The 16,556-nt window shown below is 44.1% G+C and overlaps 1 protein-coding gene across 8 annotated transcripts in view; it reads right to left on the bottom strand.

Annotated features, from left to right (window-relative positions):
* CNOT4 (CCR4-NOT transcription complex subunit 4) overlaps window positions 1-16,556 on the bottom strand; it is a 107,435-nt gene that overhangs the window by 79,119 nt on the left and 11,760 nt on the right. The window lies entirely within an intron of this gene.

Genomic DNA, 16,556 nt, shown 5'->3' with positions numbered 1-16,556 from the left:
GTCTTCCCTGTCTTCTGCTAGAAATACATAACTATCTTTCACACTCAGCTGCCCCACACTTAGTTCGCAAGAGCTATTACCTTCCAAGTTTTCCTCTCTCGATAAATAGTGGACAGGCGAACAGCCAATATTCCATTTGTCATTTAACTACCAACTAAACAAATGCTTTATAAGAGAATAATCAAATCTTACAAGTATGGGGGGGGACACACAACATCTGGGTTCAACCCCTTTGCTGTTCTTATCTGATATATAGAAGGTACTATAAAAGGCAACAGAGCAGTCGTGGGATTTATTGAGTTTGTAGCCTCATCCCCTTGTGCGTGAAAGTTAACATGTTACCACATACAAACACTGACCAACTGCCAGACAGATGTTTTCAGAGTCAATCCAAGGAAATGGAATTTCAGAGCTGAAGATCAGCCACAAACACAAAACAAGCCCCCCTGCCAACAACAGTACTCAATATGATACTGCACTCCTAACCTAGTGCACTGACAAGTATGAGTGTTTTCTGTATCTTAAGAAATCATAGGATGTAGGATAGGTAATTGGGGTCTCAGATGTAATTGTGACAGAAACCATCTCCAGGGCAAATGGAAAAGGACAGATCCCTGAAGAGGCCTTCAACTGTCAGTTCCAGAGAACGCAACAAAAGTCCTTCAGTAACACTCTGAAAGTGTTGGCAGGATATAATCCATTATAATATCTTCTGAACTCCAAACATATTCAGTAGGCAGTTCATCAATACTTTATGATCAACTATGTAATAAGCCACTGGGATATACGGAGATAGCTGTGTAGTTGTCATGGCAGCTACCAGGTCTTAAGCGGCTCCTGACAAATGTGGCCTTGACATGGATGAGGGCTTGACAAGCTTAATCAGGTTGGGAGGCCTCAGCACAGAGTCTGAGATCATCCCTATCAGCCATCTAGGGAATCTGTCAGGCAACAAGATGCCAACAAAATCCCCAGTCTATCCTTAGTTACCAATACTAGAACATACAATTCTGGTTGCATACATTGGTACCTATGAATGGTAGTTGAATCTCTGTGGATCATTGCCACGTACAGGTGATAGATGCTCTCTGATTTAAGTACAAAACTAATAAGTGAAATATTTCCCAAAATTACCTACCCCACGCCTCCACTCATTCTGTTCCTGGATAGTCTATCAACACAGTTTACTTCATTCTAAGAACATCTGCCAGGAATTCTACTCTGTAGTACAGAACAAATTTTATATCTGAGGTAAATTCTAACCATCTTTTGGCAAGAACAGCCTCAGGCAGAGCTGGAGAACATTCACAGTTTAAGGTACCAACAGTGTCAAGGTTTTAGTCACTTAAGCAATGATAATTGCTCTGGTGTCAAGTGCACAAAATCAACTCACAACTGCCACCAACACCAGTTCATGTAAACAAATGTCACTTTTACACAACCCATCACTTGAATTGCTTCAGGAAGGTACTCCTATGATCAATATGGTTGTATCACTAAGTTTAGTGTTGTCTTTTTCCAACATTTGCTCAGTTTTTTAGAGGCTTCCATCAATTTCTGTGTGGCAAACTACAAGAGCTTCAATCTGCCAGTGTCACTATAAACCGATGATTAACTAATCTAGAAAATGGTCCTTTCCATAGGCCAGTACGTTGCCACTACTTAGTACCGAAGATAATGCAGCAGAAGGAATAGCAAGCTCCACTAGTCAATTATTCTGGTAAGCACTTTACTAGAAACTTGTATATCTGGGAAGCACCAGTAAAAAAAACATTAATATAGCTGTCAGGCAAAAGTGGATAAAGTTCCAAATTCAATATGAGCTAGTGACCCAGAAGTAACCCAAGATACTGAATAAAAATATGTTGAAACTATGGCTGGAATTCCCCAAAGACATAAATGACTGTAATTTCCTCAGATTAACACAAGGCCATGATAAATTCAGAACAGACATGTAACTCTGCTTATCCAAGTGCTGTGCAATGAGTAATTAGCAACACAAGGATATCTAACCATTTACTCTACTTCACTTGCATTTCCTGTTTCCCGTGCTTACTGAATGTCCAAAAGCCCTCAGAAGGCAAATTCAATGTAAGTGAATGCATACACCACAATATAATTGAGCTTATACACCACATTTAATATGTACTGAGTTTATTTCAAAGAAGTCACATTGCAAACCTAAGTCTATGAAGCATTCTATAAACAAGGACCACGATAAACCAGAACAGATTCCGGAGGACAATAAAGACGGTGAGGGTCAGACCTGGAAACCAAGCACTATGAAGAACAGTTGAAAGAGCTGGGTATGTTTAGCCTAAAGAAGAGACAATGAAGGAAGGATATGATACTCATCTCCAAATATCTGAAGGAGCATCACAAGAGGAAGAACAGACTTGCTCTCTGCTGCTCCTGAGGCAGAACTAAAACCGATGAAGTTACAAGAAAGCAGATTCAGGCTAGACATGAGCAAGAATTTAACTTTCCTTTACTTACCAGCTTGTGGAACAGTCTGCCTCAGGCACTGGCTTTTCAAACAGAGGCTGTCAGAGATGCTGTAGCATCTTCCTGTTCCAAGCAAGATGTTGGACTAAAACTTTCAAGGTCTCTTCCTACTCTAAAATTTTATGACATTCATCTGTAGAAAATGTTTCTGAACCAACTCAAAAGTAATTCAGAATTGATGAATTACTACATTTTAACAAAAAACAACAACACTTAAATGCCTCAACTACAACTGAGCTAGAAACTGCAAATACTTCACATCACTTTTTGTATTTTTATCTTGTCCTTTCTCAGAAGAGCAGCTTACATGAGGTTATTGCTCACAACCACCATGAGGAGTGATTTAAACTAAGAATATGAGCAACTGACCTAAGGTCAAAAAATGAATTTCACAGATTTGCAGGGATGCAATTCCTGGTCTTTCCAGTCCAAGTCAACACTGTCCACAACAGACCTGAACTGAAACCAGATTGTTATTGATTCAGGTTCTTGAGAGCACTCAAGACTTTGAACCAGTACCGGCACAAACCTTTGCAGCTCCAGAGATGAAGGAGTAATACACTATCTCCACCTATGAGGCGCAGTGTGCCAAAGTGCCCCCCACAGCAATATTTCTCTCTACCATCCCCATCCTCCTCTCTCACTCCCTATAACCCCCCCACTATTGCATCCTACCTGTTCTCTCATTCATATTGTGCGTGTGCACGTGCGCACACGTAGACACACGTATTTCCCCTCCACATATCTCTCCCTCTCCTGCAATGTCTGCATGTCAGACCCCACCCCAAACTAGTGATGTGCATGAACAGTTCGTGCACTGCCCAGGATGCCCTGTTGCTGACCAAGCAAATGGCTGGCATGCATGCGCCCCGGCCATGTGCATGCCAATGCCAATCAGGGATTCAGGAAACAGCGCTGCGGCCCAGAGTGTCTCTTGAAAAAACATGTGCCGGCGGGGGGGGGGGGAGGAGTGGCAGGGCAAGGGCAAGCAGGTAAGAAGCTCCTTACCTCCTCTTTTAAATGCATCTCCCCGCGTGCCAGTCGAGCCAGTTCAGATGCTGGTGTTCGAGCTAGTTCGGCGCCAAATTGGCTCATGCACAAACCTCACCCAGTAGCAGCTGGAGCCACCCTCACACTCCTCCATTCCCACCCTGGGTTTTGAAAAGTCAGAAAAGGAAGCCAAAAGAGGAAGCATTTTGAGCCAGCAGATGAGTACTCAGCTAGGCTGTCTCCACAGAGATACTCTAGGCCAGATGTTTACAGACCCAGTACACTTCCTTCTGCTCCCCTTCACCAAACCCTCCATTTTTGCAGAGTGGATGTGAGGTAGAGGATGGCAGTTTTGGGGTAGCCTAGTGATATGGCACTGCTTGAAGACCTGCTCCCAGAGTGGGGAAAAGGGGAAGGTGTGGCATCTAGGCAGGGGTTAAGAAATGTCTTAGATCACCAGCCAAAGTATTTTTTCTTGTTAGTTCCTCAAGCTATGTTGGTGCATTACTCATCAGGGTTTTTTTCACACATTGGGCATTATTTTTCACTCATGAAGGACTAGTAGGTTTCCTGAGCTTTGCATCAGAAGGCATTCTGTCACCGCCCCAAAAATCTCTCACTCTAGGCGGCCACCTCACCAACCTTATGAAAGGCCACCCCTGCTTGGAACCAAGTAAGGTCCATTATACCTAGCTGTCGTTATAGAATGCATGCTTTGGGTACATCTCTGAACATACTATGCAAACCTATATATTATGATTCATCTTCTCACCAGTCTCTTCTTAACGAAACTAGACACTTCAGCAAGACTTCCCTCCGTTTACTCTCTAGAGCCTATTTTTGGCACTTAGTTAAGTAAGTCTTCTACACAGCAAGTATCTTCTATTACAAAGTTTATTGACTCAGCATTCACAACATTGCAGCACCTCCTGCATCTAAGGTGTAACTTAGTAAAGTAGTGAAAGTTTTGTCTTCATTCCATGTACAATACCAACAAAGCTGAAGGACTTCGATCTGAAACAAGTCTTACCAGACCCAAGTACACAGTCCCATTTTGAAAGTAACATCATATGTATGTAACAGGAAAAGGTCACACATTGTCTACATATGCTTTCATGTAGTCCACGAGTCTAGAGCAGTGGCTCCCAACCTGGGGACCTCCAGATGTTGCTGAACTCCAACTCACATTCTTCTCAGCCACAATAAATTGTAGCTGGGGTTGATGGGAGCTGTAGTTCAGGAACACCTGGGTCTAGAGCACTGTCTCTTTCTTATTCTAAAACACTCACATGCATAATACACACCGAGAGACATGAGGCAGCTACCTATGTTTCTAAAGGAACCTAACTCCCCCTCTCCTTATTTCTTCCCCTAAGGGTGGGGGTAGTGTGTGATAAAAAGAAAAAACAGTATATCAAATCATGTGGTTTTACCAATTCATGAATCAGAGAGCTTAGAAACAATTAAACAGTTGTGTATTAAGTGACTAGCAATTTATGTCTGGGAGCAAAAAGGTCTACAGTCCTGAACTACTGAGTGGTGGCTATAAGTGAAATTCCCTATAAACACCAATGCAGAAGATTTTTCCAGGTATATGCTTTTCTAAATGTTTTAATTCCTGTGGTTGGGGTGATAAGGTTGAGAACATGAGGGCAGCATGCCCTACAAGCACCCAAGGTGCACACAGAAGTGCAACTGCGCTGTCCAGATTCTACTTCTCCAGAGAAGGTAAATATAATACCAGCAGCAGTGAAAGCCTCTAAGGGTATCTCAATTATTGTATGGTGCTCAAATGTATATATACCCACATTTTCATTCTTTAGAGGCAGTACAGTCCAAGTTTCTTAGATCTATCCTTGGCGTTCCACGCTGCATACCAATCGCTTTACTGATAACTGAGACCAGGTTATTCCCACCTGAGAACTGCATTTGGTTGCTTTTCAATTATTGGCTTTAATTAATTTAAAACCCCTCTGGTTTGGCCGCGCTTACTTTAATGGACAGCTTTCCCTCTAGGTGGGGAAATGCGGTAGAGAAGAAACTTTGGTGTTTTGGCCTCCTGCTTTCAGATCTGGCTCGTGTAGGCCTTTTTAAGGCCAAAGAATCAATCCATCAGTGCCTTTGGGATATTGCGCTTCAAAAGGACAGAGCGCAGACTACACACTGTATGGTTGTAGGAAATCCCAGACAAACCTTATCCCCGGCTAATTACTTATACAAACTTACTTTCCCCAAGTTCCATTTAAAAGTAACACATGGACCTTTACTTTGGTCTGTTTACCAATGTTACCTTTGGCTGTTTTGGAGGGTAGATTTCGCCGTATGCCATATTCCCAACGGCGCTGCCCCTGTCACTCAGGCATAGTTGAATCAGTGGGGCAAGTATTGTGTTTTTTAATAGAGGCATACACTCTCTTCTTATTGGCCCAATTCTGTTATAATATCCAGGCAGGCCAGCCGGTTTCTATGTAAATTTTCTCCTTTCTGACAGATGCAAGATTACCTACTGCATGGCCAAATTTTGTGCCACGGCTTCTAAGGAAACAAATGGTTAACCATTTATGTTATGTAAGGCACATGTGTTACTCTGGTGGTGGGTTGGTAGTTTAATATTATTCATTATTTAATATTTTAGAGTATTTTAAGTTATGTTGCTCATAACTGATTATTGTAATTGCTGGCTGGTTGTAGACCGTAATAAATGATGGTGATGGTTAAAGAAAAACTACACACTTTCTAAGTTAATCCAGGGATGCTGAAGTACTCTTAAGATTTAATTTAATATTGAAAAAGGAAGATAAAAGTTCCAACAGGAAGGAAGAAGTTTGTAAGGCTTCAATATTCCAAAATTATTTTCTAAAAATTGTTAACACACAGTTAAAGGCACATATATGGGAAGAAACTGAAGTTAGCAAACACACAATGTCACTGGTAGAGGTGTCTGAAAGACAGGGATTAAGTAGAAGTCTAGACCCACAGTCAAACTCCACAGGCACCACTCAAGAGTTGAGTACTGTGGACTTCCTAGATCCAAATAGCAAATCTCTACTCAAGAAATAATAGTTTAACAGGTTCCAAGATGTCTCGTCCAAATATCAGTGCAAGCAATGAGACAATGATCCAAATACACCAGCTTTGCTAGTTTCTGAATCAATTTTGTGCACAAACCACCGCATCTTATATGCCCCAAAGTGTTTTTAAGATAATATTCCTAGAGCACACCTACTTAGTGAGCAAGTTTTCAAAGATCAGAAAATATTTGTCTGATTCACAAGGACTAACAACTGAGACTATTTTCTGTCTTAATATTAAATGCTGCTAATGTTTTGCTTTTAAAAAAAAAATGAACTGTTTATATTTAAATGTATAGGCTACTACTTGGTTAAAAAAGGCTTTCAGCATAGCTTACAATTAAAACAGTAGAAGAAGGGGGTGACAAATGGCACTAATTATTAGGGGTGTGCAATTCGGATTTTCGGTGTTTCGGCTCGGACCCGAGCCGAAACACCCCCATTCTGTTGCCAAATATGGCCCTCCCGAATCACCCCCCCACTTCGGCTCAGACCCGAATTTATTCGGGTCCGAATCCGAATTTATTCGGGGCAAAAAAGCGGGTCCCAGGGGCAAAATCGTGGGGTGGGGTGGTAGTGCCCAATGGGTGGAGGCTACCACCCAAATTTCAGGGGGATTGGTCAAAGGGCTGATTTTTGGTGAATTTTTGAAGTTTTAGTGTCTTTGGGGCAGATAGGGGGCATAAGGTGGGATCTGGGTCAAAAGGGTGGGGTGGGGTGGTAGTGCCTAATGGGTGGAGGTTACCACCCCAATTGCAGAGGGATTGGTCAAAGGGCTGATTTTTGGTGAATTTCTGAAGTTTACACGTCTTTAAGGTTTCCCCCCATGAAGGGTGTATTGCTTCACGTCGGGGGGGGGAGGGGTGTCCCAGTGCCAGGTGGGGCTGGTGGTAGTGCCAGGTAGGGGCAAGGAATCTACCTGAATTTTTTTTCAAAGGATTTGGGCAGAGTGCTGATTTTTGGCGAATTGTTGAAGTTCACGCATCTTTAAGGTTTTTCCTCATAAGTTATAATGGAGCTTTCAGCAGCCCCATAAGTGCACTTGGGGGGTGCTGGGGTGGCCCAGAGAGAGTGGTGGTGTAGTGCACATAGGGTGCCAACTACCCCCATGGGTTTCTAACCCATGGGGTACAGGGTTCTGTTGTTTCAGAGGTTTTCTGAGTGTGGATTCTATGATAGCAAATTAGAGTGGATTCATGGTGTCTCATTGAAAATCTCATTTGCTATCATAGAATCCACACTCGGGAAATTCAAATAGACATCATAGCTCAAAATGGAGGGGGGGGAAGAAGGCAAAAAAATGGAGGTCCGAATCACGTGAATTTTTGGGCCCAAAATTCGGGTGATTCGGCTCATGCCCGAAATTTCTCGGATCTTTTCGTGGGTGATTCGGTTCGGCCCCGAATCACCCGAAATTCGCTGTTTCGGGCACAGATCGTTCTGTGCCCGAAACGTTTTGCACATCCCTACTAATTATGTTTATATATATTTGGGTTGGCAACTTAAAAATATCCTAATGGCACTTTTCAGATTAGAAAGAGACCAGGAGGGGTAGGAAAGATTAGTTGTCCCAGTTAACAGGCGCAAACAATTTTAAATAGTCTTTCATAAGCATTACATTCACTATGCCTTTTCATTTCAACTAGAGAAGTCCTGTGCAGAAGAGCAGCTCACCAGTACTTGCTAGTTACTTGATGCTCCAATAAGATGCATCATCATACCTACTTTGTCCAATTGGTTGTAGAGGTTCTCAACTAGAAGAAAAAATTACACATTTGCCAGACACTTTTCTACAAAATATTATAAATTCTGATCTACGCAGCAGACTTTGTTCAAGAGGCCCAGCAATAGTAGTCTATGCCAACTTCAAAATATTTAGCACACAGCAGTGAGAATGCTAAAGAAGCTGTGCTTAACACCATCTATTTTATTGTCCATTCCTTACATTGGTCTTCTTAATTCAAATATGGTATAGCACTCAAAAATAGCATTCAAATATTGTAATCTCAGTTTGAGGTATAATCATGGCCCTCACAGCCCTTTGCTTCTCTGTTTTAGTCCCTGTACGCCAATAGCTTGTTATTCATTTCTCTAATCACAACTGGATTTTCAATTGCATGATGTACTTAAAATTTTTCTGATATCTACTAGCATAATTTTTATTGCTTAGTCAAATGCAGTGTTACAACCCCCAAAGTGTTTCATCACAGAACACAACATTTAAAAAGCTAGGAGGAAAGATGCCCATGTTCAATCAAGTTTAAAAAATTATGCAAGCCCAATGTTGTAATGCTTGTACTCTCAAAAATGCAACTTCAGGCCAATATTGAGAAATATGCTTGGAAGAATTAAGTTTGGCATCTGCTCTTTATGAAGGGTTCTAAAACTAAGTAAAGTTACTTGCAAGTTAACACATTAAGAAATTGTCTTAAATATGTATTTTGAAATTAACATCCTTAGCAAACATCCTACCCCTTAAGTGATGTCAATATAATAAAAACATCATCATCATAATCATTCCAGTAGTAACTGGCACCCTAGGTGAATTCCAAAACACCTTGAGGAGCACCTCAACACCATAGGGGCCACAGAAATCACCATCAGCCAATTACAAAAAGCAACTTTACTGGGAACAGCCTATATTCTGCAACGATATCTATAACAACAACAGCAACAACATTGATAATAAAATTCAGCCATCCCAGGTTCTTGGGAAGGGTTAAATGTCTGGATAAAACAAATCAGTCAACACCACCTGTCTGACTGTGTAAACAACAACAACAACAACAACAACAACAACACCACACATGAATTACAGAGAAGGCCACACTACTCTGGACAGCATGAATATTAAGATATCTTTAATTTTTCTTTAGTTATCCTAGACCCTTGGAAAGGGCCCAATAATTAGAGTACTAAATCCAATCAATAACATCTGGGACTGTGTGTAAATAGCATAAGACACTTTGTTAGCCACCCCATAACAAATTGTTTTCTGGGCAGCTTACAACACACCAGACAACACAAATCATAACAGACAAAAAGGCAGGGGGGGATACAAAATACAATGCAAAACAATATTTAAAAGACTTTTTTAAAAAATCAGATCAACATTTAAAATTTAAGAGGCCTGAGTGAACAAAAAGTTATTTATCTGGAGTCTAAAAGGGCAAAGGGATGAAGAGAGGTAAACCTCACTCCAGAGGGTATTCCATAAACAGGTGCCACCACCAAAAAGGCCTTCTCCCTAGTAGAGATCGAAGCAATCCCATATTCACTAACTCTGTACATTACATATACCAAAAGCTTAATTATTCATTTATGCAAAGCCTGATCTAACCTCAGCAGAACCCAAACTGTTTACCCTTTAATTACTTCAGGATTCACCTAACTCATGAATACTTTTGGAAGATTTCCCCCAGATGTTTCTCATACCAACTAGTAATTTTTCCTTATGAGGGGAAGCCAAACTATGTAACTTTAGGGTATGTATGTCCAAATAAGATGCCCTCTACACATCTGCTGTAGAGAAGCCATGCGAGAACCTGCTCAGCACTGGAGTACTGATTATATTTACCTGTTTCCTAAGCCAAGTTTCTCAGATAAGGTTTTTCTCAGCAGAGTGTCTCTTTAAAGGAGCAGTAGCATATACAATATTTTCCTTTACAGTGGTCTGCAGCAGCCTATATGCAGGCAGCAACTGACTTACTGGTATGCATAGCTTTAGATGTGAAACTGCGTATTCTTCCTGACACAACAGACAAACCAACACACCTAGATGATTTATTTATAGTAAAGGGCTCCATGATATAAGATCTAGTCTACCTTGGTTAATATGCAGGATAGAAGCAGAGGATGGTAGCATTCCTCATCTTGAAAAATGCTGTAAGGATGTTATATTAAATTATATAAATTTGAAAGAAAACTTTCAGACAAGTTCTGGGAATGCTTCTGAATTCAGGCACTTACTCATGCAGGCATTTGACAATACAGGCCTTGACAATTTTATTTTTTAAATTTAGGTACCAGACTTATTTTTCAGTGGATCTCTAAAATAACATTTCATTCATTCAAGGTTCAAATAATGGGGATTTCAGGAGATGGCTCTATGTTGTACAGTTCTTGTAAAGCTTTGCTGATGATCTAGCATAGAGACCAATGCGGGGACAGGATCGTGCCAGCAGTCCCCCAACACTGTCCAATCTTTGGCCCTTCTGTGCAGCGCCTGTGTACATATATAGACAACTGAACACATCGAGGTTGGCAGGGGGCAAGCAAACACAATCATGACTTCCATGGCTCACTTTCATTCTCTTCATCCCATCTCCTGGATAGGTTGTCAGCAGGGGGGACACATTGGTGGTTGTTTTTTTTAAGTTCTCTCAATATTTTTAATTACTGGCGCAAGCATGAAGCAAGGCGAGGTGGATTGCTCCCTCCTCTTCCTGCTCATGTCCATCTCTTTCCGACCACACCCTCCCCCAAGCAACTAGGTTTGAGCTGGCCACACACTGCTCTCTCTTGCATAACTTGCTAAGTTTCCAGTGCCACTGCTTGACCCTCCTCACTATCACCAACCCAGGCTAAACAAGATTTTGGGGCTGGGATCCTTATTTGCAAAGGGCATGAGTACAAATGCACAGAATGTGTGTTTTAAGAGTGGGAGGAGCTCCCCCCCACACACACTTTTAACAGAAAGCAACCGCATGTCTGCAGGACTGACCAACAAGACTAAGTAACTGTCGTGGATGAACCTGAGCAGGACGAGGGAGCAGACTGCCTCTGCCTTGCTTGCTGCCTCCTGCTCACATCTATCCATCGCCTGGCTAAGACATTACAGAGAGCTAGAGCCAGTGTTCCCTCTAAGGCATACGCATGTGGGTGCACTCACATGATTTTTTTAATGTCCGTTCAGTTAATTTTAGATCCCACCCAGGTTTAATCAAGAAGCTGCCACTCTGAATGCATATGCACGCACACTGCCTTGACACCGCTCAGAACAAAACCCATTCACACAGATGGGGGGGGGGAGTTAGAGGGAACACTAGCTAGAACCTGGCTTTGCCAAGTCCTGCAATCTAAATTTGATCTAAATTTGCAAGCAGTTCATTATTGATACAGATAGAAAAGCTCTTTTAATAGAAAGTTATGACAGAACCTATAGGGAGCATTCAGAGCTGTGCTCACGCATACGGGTGTGCACGGAACCGCCACACTGCGGTCCAGCACTGGGGTGGGGGGTAGCTTTAAGAGCGGCGGGAGCGTTTACTTACCCCTCCTGCCACTTTCCCGCTCTGGCGCCGTAAAGTTACGAGTAATTGGGGCGGCAGGATACCTCCCTGCCGCCCCTTCCCCGATGTTGCTCTAAAAAAACCTCCCAGTAGTCCTTTGCGTCTCTGACGTGCGCGCATGCAAAGGACTACTGGGAGTTTTTTTTAGAGCAACATCGGGGAAGGGGCGGCAGGGAGGTATCCTGCCGCCCCAATTACTCGTAACTTTACGGCACCAGAGCGGGAAAGCGGTGGGAGGGGTAAGTAAACCCTCCCGCCGCTCTTAACGCTACGCCCCCACCCCCGAACCGAACCACCCAGGTCCGGACCAGTCCGGAGGCCTTTTCAATGGCCTCCGGACCGGTCTGGGCCCATCCCTACTCACGCAATATGAAAGCAGAAGCCATTTTTACTTTCTTCCTTACTGCAGCTCTGAACACTGCCCCACCCCCCCGCAAACCATTCCCAAAGGTTCCTTGGCAACAGTGTTCCCTCTAAGGCATGTGCATATACACGCAAACACAAGTTTTTAAAATGTCTGCTCAGTTAATTTTAGATCCCGCTCAGGTTAAATCAGGAAGGTGTCGCATTCTGAATGCACGTGTGCATGCATTGCCTTGATACTTCTGCCCAGAACAAAACTTATACCTGCACACAGATGGAGGGGGAAAAATTAGAGGAAACACTGCTTGGCAACAGTGTGGGATGTGGTGTGCATGTCTGCAAGAGGGAATCCCTAAAAACCAGGTGGAGACACTTGTTCTGGATGTTATCCTGTATTTTTTTTTTTTACTAGAAATACTAGCTTACTAGTAAATGAGGCCCATCGTTGACCAGGCAAAGTAATTTTGCATAGATTACACTGTTAGGCAAGTTCAAGAAATGAAATCCAGGAGACTCTCTAATACTGTGGGAGTAATGTACATGGGAATCTCGATATTGGAGTGCTTTTTAACCCCCCAAATCTGGTGGTTTCTCAGTTAAACAATCCACTTTTGCGGCAAGAGTGGATTGAACAGCGAATGGAGCAGCCTGCACCAAAATTACCCCTTGTAATAACTAAATCGGTATACAGGAGAACCCCGTTATTCACAGGGGTTCCATTCCATCAGGGGGCACACACGGGTAGTGAATCCGCTGATAATGCGGCATTAGGACTATGGGAATCGGTTAGGTTCCTTGACTACAAAAAAATCGACCCAAATCACCCCTAAAACCAGCAAACGAGGCGAATAAAGTGCCCTACCATGCTCCATTGCCCTTTAGGAGTCCAAGGATGCCCCCAAGCATAAAATATTCACCAAACATTACAGGGTGGGGTTTTTTGCCTTAAAAAAAAAAAGAGAGCGATAAAATGGTTCCTGAATGCAACTGGCATCCAGAAATGACTTCTGATGTCATTTCCAGCCAACCCTGACCCATGGATACATGAGTTTATCCCCTTTTTTGGCTTTTAAAAGTGTATACCGAGGTCAGGTGTCCATTACCCAACTGTGGATATGGTAGAAACCACAGGTGGTGAGCCCACGATTAATGAGGTTCTCCTGTACAGGGAGGTGGCCCACAAATGGGCAAAACTGCTATTTGGGGTCAACCTGTATGTGTGTCATAATTTATTCAAGTGCTTGCAAAAGTAAAAGCAGATCCAAATTTGTAAGATTTCAGCTTCAAACATTCATTGTATTAAATAATCATCATATGATAAACTTGAAACAAAGTAAATTTGAATCTGAGAAAGATTTTCTGTTTCTCTTGTACATGTCATCATTTCTGAATTATTGATCTGGTTATTGAGAACAAAAGTCTGTTGAGAACAATCACAGTTAAAATATGATTATATTCAGAATTTTTTCTAAAAACACAAATATATATTTAAGTCTCCCACCCACCCCAACATATTCCTGTGTAAAAAGTAGTGCATTCAGCTAATTTTAGTGGCAGGATTGTCTATACCAAATTTGATATCTGTAGGTCATCGGGAATTATGACCTTATTTTGCACAAACCCACAAAAAAAACCCAGTTCTTCAAAATATATAACAGATTGTTAGCATTAACAGAGTGAACTAGAGAGAGTTCTTCTTGTTTACCACAAAACCAGTGAGCAAGCATTCATATTTAATCTATGCAAGCATGTTTTGCAATAGAACTCTGTTATCATGCAGCTCATATTTCAAACTGGTAAATACCAAAGGAGAGACTGAACAAGTCTCTTGCTTTCTTTAAAAGACAGTCAATGTTCACACATCAGCCAAGATGTTTGGTACATTTTTAGTGGCACTGCTCATAAAAACAGCCCTGCTGGATCAGGCCCAAGGCCTATCTAGTCCAGCATCCCGTTTTACACAGTGGCCTACCAGATGCCCCTGAGAAGTCCACAAGCAAGAGGTGAGGGCATGCCCTCTGTTCTGCCATTGCTCCTCTGTAACTAGTGTTTTGAGTCACTTTGCCTCTGAGGCTGGAAATAGTAACCATTGATAGACCTGTCCTCTGTAAATTTGTCTAAGCCCCTTTTAAAGCCATCCAAGCTAGTGGTCATCACCACATCCAATGGTAGAGAATTCCATAATTAATTATGTGCTGCATTAATCGGGACCATCAGCTTTGAGGGCCCAACAGGCTTCAAAGGCACTGGTTGCCGGCATGGAGCACAAGGGCGCTCTAGAGCAGGGTTTCTCAACATGTGGGTCCCCAGATGTTATCGGACTTCAACTCCCATAATCCCCAGCCCCAGTGGCCTTTGGTTGGGAATTATGGGAGTTGAAGTCCAATTACATCTGGGAACCCACACGTTGAAAATCCCTGCTCTAGAGGGACTAGCCAAGAGGGCGGGCATCTAGAGGAGGTGGAAGGGAGGACTGCTGAATAAATGCAATGCTCACCTCTGAAGGAAGTTTCCACGCGGGAACCGGCGGCTCAGCATTACTGGCTCTATTATGGGAGCTAAGATCACGATCACTTCCACAGCGTGGCTGGTGGAGGGATCGGAGGCTGCTGGACTAGATGGATCTCCACACGCACCACTCACCTGGTGACAATCTGGGATTACCGCCTCGTACTGTTGCCCCTGTCCAGTAGTCTCTGTGGCCTGTATGGCACCTGGGTTCACATCCACGGTCTCCAGGGGTTCCCGTTGTTGGCACAGTCTGGCCGCCCGCTCATCAACAGCTGAGCACGGTAGCGCATCAAGATGCTCATTGAGCAGATGACAGGATAACACTGCCCTTTGCCGGGCCTCCTCGCAGATCTGTTATGCTGCAGGTCACTTGTGGTGTGGGTGAGGGGCCCAGAGGCTTCACCCAAACACCAGTTCCCCTGTTTGGGGAGAGGGTTAACAACTCCAGATCAAGGCCACTTGGGTCCTCCCATGATGGCGTCATGCCCAAGGTCTGGGAGGGGGTCACCAACCCCAATTCGAGGTCACTTGGGTCCTCCAATAATGGTACCATGCCCAGTGTCTGCCTTATTGGCAGAGAATCGAGGGTCAGCTCTAAGGCAAGCCCATCTGCCCCCGTCACCTGAGCTGGGCTACCCGCACGTGTTTCGGGGATCGGGTCCACAACATTGGTGGGGCGAAGCGGCAGCAGTGGCACGAGAGGCAGCAGCATGTAGCCCAACTGTGGTGTTGGGTCCCCAATGGTGGGGCAAAGTGGCAGCATCACATAGCCCGACTAAGCTGGTGGGGGGGCAAGGTCAAGGGGCAGAGGGGGAAGGTTGGGTCCCATCTCCGATCTGACCAGGTGGAAGCTGCGCCACCACACAGCTGATCGGTGGGGCAGTGAGAAGAGGTGCAGGGCTTACTCCCTGTGCCGGCGTGGTGGCGTTGGGTTGCGGAGCCTGACTACAGTCACTGTTGCCATCGCCGCCGCACCCAGGAGAGGCAAGGCGGCGAGACCCACTGGGATCCCATCGGCACTTCCGCAGGACAGGATCCCGGATGGTCGGGGGGGGGGGGTCCAGAGAAGGAACCTGCAAAGTACCCCCCTGCCCCCCACCTTGTTGCCCAGCACAGTCAAGTTGGGTGGAATCGGGGGAGACGAGGGCGAGTTGAGCCCCATTCCCCACTGCCGGCCACCTGTATCTCCTGACCACCTGGCTGCTGCAGTGATTCACTGCAAGCAGCTGTATTAAGATTCTCTCACTTGTTGCTGAGCAGGGGGTAGGGACCGGCTTCTTATTCTTCCCTGTGCCGTGTGGGTCAGAGGGCTCATGGCAGCGCTGCTTAGTGGCCTCTTTTGTCCGCCCTACTTTTCTCTCTCCCTGCCCACCCGTGCTCTCCGATAGAAAACCTGCTAAGGTGCCCCCAGCTTAAACCTGCTAAGGTGCCCCCAGAGAGATTCATGCCAAGTTGCAAGAAGGGAGGAAGCTCACTGGTAGAAAGGATGAAAGTGGATTAGAAATTGGGCAGGAGACCATGTGTATGTCTGATCAGGAGTGAAGACAGGAAGGAACTGGGGAATCGCACCTGAGCATGCTGGGAGAAGGGGACGGACTGCAGCTACCTGAAAAACACCTGAGGTTTCATTCCTATCTCGAGCAAGGAGTGGAAGTTAACCCTTTGTGAGCCGTGACCTCCTACTTCAAGCGAGAAAGTACTTCCTTTTGTGGGTCCTACATAGGAAGCTGCTTATACCAAGTAAGACCATTGGTCCTTCTAACTCAGTATTGTCTACAGACTGGCAGCAGCTTCTCCAAGGTTACAGGCAGGAAATTCTCTCAAC

Source organism: Hemicordylus capensis, chromosome 5 (assembly GCF_027244095.1).
Source record: "Hemicordylus capensis ecotype Gifberg chromosome 5, rHemCap1.1.pri, whole genome shotgun sequence".
Lineage (NCBI taxonomy): Eukaryota > Metazoa > Chordata > Lepidosauria > Squamata > Cordylidae > Hemicordylus > Hemicordylus capensis.
This window is presented reverse-complemented; position numbering and strand designations above follow the sequence as displayed.